This window comes from Pteropus vampyrus, unplaced genomic scaffold (assembly GCF_000151845.1).
Source record: "Pteropus vampyrus isolate Shadow unplaced genomic scaffold, Pvam_2.0 Scaffold443, whole genome shotgun sequence".
In the NCBI taxonomy this organism is placed as follows: Eukaryota; Metazoa; Chordata; class Mammalia; order Chiroptera; family Pteropodidae; genus Pteropus; species Pteropus vampyrus.
Window position 1 is genome coordinate 304,232 of NW_011889224.1, and position 3,365 is coordinate 307,596.

Below are 3,365 nucleotides of genomic sequence, written 5' to 3' on the forward strand. Positions count from 1 at the left end.
CCTCCATTCCATCCTCATGGGCACCTGTATGCAAGGGGCAGGATCCATGAGATACTGAAGCAAATTCCTGACACAGACACCTACAGAAATTAAGCATAATAGATTGACTGCCACCCAAAAACTTTCCCTGGGGAAAATAAGCAAAGCGAGTGAAAGAACAACAACAACAGCAAAAAGCAACAGCCCCATGAAGTCAATCACAGAAAAATTTTTGACAAGTTGAGAGTGAGTAGAAGACTTTGTAAGGAAAGAAGAAAAGAAATCAAAGAAAACAAAGATGTTTTAGGTTAGCAAGGGAACGGTCAGTGGAATAAAAAAGAAAATTAAGGGAAGGAAGTGTCTGCAGGGAGTGTGGTATGGGGAGCTCTGCAATATTTAACAAATAGGATTTAACATTTATTAGTCAAATAAATATTTTGGGGGAAGTATCAGGGAAGTACACATACTAATATAATTGAAAAACATTGATTTACCCTATCAAATTTGAAGAATATGTTTTTCTTCTTAATAACAGTCGATAACTTGATTTTCAAAACTCATTTCATTTGGATAGTGTAAAGATATCTTCAACTATCTCAATCTAAATGCTGACATTTCTTTAAAGAACAAAATCATCGCTGATGAACTGTCCTCGAAAACCCGACCACTTCCAATAACTTTTATGGCTTACATAAACCATGGATAAAATAAAGCATAAATCAAAGGATTCGTGGCTGAGTTATAATAACCACATCAACAGCAAATCTCATAAATATAGGGAGGTGTTATGAAGCCAATAAAGACATCAATAAGTAACTCAATACTATACAGTAAGCACAAAATCATAAATGCTACCACCGTCACCCCAGGGTGTTAGCTGCTTTCCTCTCACTCTTGGCCACTCTGGATTTTTAACTATTTCATGATGATTCTATATTGCCACCTGTATTTTCAATACTTTTTGCCTATTGTTTAGCCATAAGAAAAATATTACAGTAGAGAATGATTATAATGAAGATAGGTATAAAGAACGATAGAAAATTCAGTTTGGATTTACAACTGTCTGACAACCTCCTATGCAGTTGAGGGCACTAGCTAATTCTTCTAGTCCATCGTCATAGGAGCTACTGTAAAACACGGCACCACTACATGCAATGCGCAGGATCCAGGAGATGCTGATGCAAATTCCTGACACAGACACCATGACCTTGGTGGGATAGAGCAGAGGGTCAGTAACAGCAATGTACCTGTCGATGGAGATGAAGCACAAGTGGAAGAGAGAGGAGAAACAAAAAGCCACATCACAGCAGGAGCGAAAAGTACAGAAGCTCTGCCCGAAGTATGAGCAGCTCTCGACGGACCTGACCATGCTGAAGGGCATCACCGTGACGCCCACCAGGAAGTCAGAGCAGGCCAGGGAGGCGATGAGAAACTTGGTTGGAGAGTGCAGCTGCTTGAAATGCAGGACTGAAATCATTACCAAGAGGTTTCCAAACAGGGTCAGCACAGCTCCATAGCCAAACAGTGTGTAGAGAACCAGGCAGGGTCCGGGCGAGTACAGGTTTTCACACAGGATCTGGTCATGGTTTCATAGCACAGCTCCGCAGCTACAGCGGGTGACGAGTTGCTGCTCATGATGCTTCTCTTTACATTGGGAGAATACGGTCTTTCTTGATTATCATGAGAACTATGAGATTCTAATATCAGTATTCCTGGAGGAGAAAACCTAAATACACCAGGATGACTGAGGAAATTATCAGCTATTACTACTCATATTTTCTTCAATTTACCAGTTTTTATTATAAATCTCAAATGTTTAACAAAATACGATCCAACAAAAATTATAGGTACAAGATTACTGGGGGTTAATTTCAATTAATGATTGTTCTCCGTCATCTAATACAATTTCCTTTAGTCAAAAATAAATGTTTTTTTTTTTTTTACCTCCAGAATTCCTCTTTGCCACAGGCACTGTTTTAGGAAGGAATTATAAGGTTGAAGGATCACCTCTCATCTGTTTCCAGGTTGTCTGCCTAGGTTCCTGCCTAAAGCTTGCAGTCCTTCCTCCTAAATAGATGCCAACAATGGACAAATCCCTACATGGAGTCCAGTAGTGCAAGTTGTGAAATTGAAAGATGATTTTTTAACAGCGATTAGCAAGAAAGTTATTCTACAAAACAGCTCTTTACATTCAATTAAGTTAGATGTTGGATTTATTGGGCCAAAGATTTTTTTCTTTTTAGACTTGAGCAGTTCCCGTGTTCTATATTGATAGGCCACCTTATTGGGTTTCTGTTAGAGATACAGTAGGGTGCAAGCAGTGAGTGTCTGTAATTGCCTTGTTCTCTCCTGTTATGCATCATGTTTTTGCATCTGCAGTGGTTACCAACAAACAGAAAAAGGTAACATACGTTGAGGACCACTTGAGATGATGGAATATATTACAACAAAGCATTAGAAAACAAGATGGTGCTTATACACACCAGCATTTTTGAGGTGCTGGTAGAAAACAGGTCACTTCTCCTCTGAAGACATTTTCACTGGAAGAATATTTGCCAGGTGTGTCCCTGAATGTGAGAAAGGGGCAGGAAACCCTCGAACTACACACTGCTTTGTGGTTCCAGGTGATAGAACTTCCGTTCCCAATGCTAAAAGAAGTCAAACAATGAGAAGGAAGCTGTAAAATGGGAACACATTCCTTGGTCATTTGCCATCCCTGGAAAGCTGGAACATTGCAAAGTAAGGAAAAGCCTTGTTCAGCCTTCCAAAAGAAGGGCTCAGACTCTTCCCACTGCAGAGCTGTGACCTTAGAAATATTTGTGAACTTGCTTTTCACATTATAAGAGTGCCATGGGTATTAGTATGAATCCATCTGGCCATCTGATTCCTAATCAAGAAATTTCACACTCTGAAACAAACTATTTTAGATTCCTGCTCATATTTTTGACATAATTTCGTTATGTCATTGCCTATATAGACAAAGGTCTAGGCCAGGCTTTCTCAACTTCAGAACTATGAACATTTAAATTCAGAGAACTTCTTGCTATGAAGATCTGTCCTGTACATTGGCAGGCTTTTAGCAGGATCCCTACTACTAGATGCCAGTAGATGCCAATAAAATCTCTCCAAATGTGAAAACCAAAAATGTCTCTAGACATTGACAAATGTCCTCTGGGCACGAATGGCTCAATAGCCTGCCCCACTGAGAACTATTATTCTAGGCAATAAAAAGGATCATATAACACTTCTCACTTTTGGTAAAGAAATAACTTTGTATCTCTCTCCATTATTCTGAGATTTATTCATTAATGATTTTTTCTATTTAATATATATTTATTGAATACCAGGAGTTGCATGCAAAGTAATGAAACAAAGAGATATGATCT

The 3,365-nt window shown here is 38.9% G+C and overlaps 1 pseudogene; it reads right to left on the reverse strand.

Annotated features, from left to right (window-relative positions):
- Window positions 1-570: 570 nt before the first annotated feature.
- LOC105306526 lies at window positions 571-1,614 on the reverse strand (annotated as a pseudogene).
- Window positions 1,615-3,365: the final 1,751 nt, after the last annotated feature.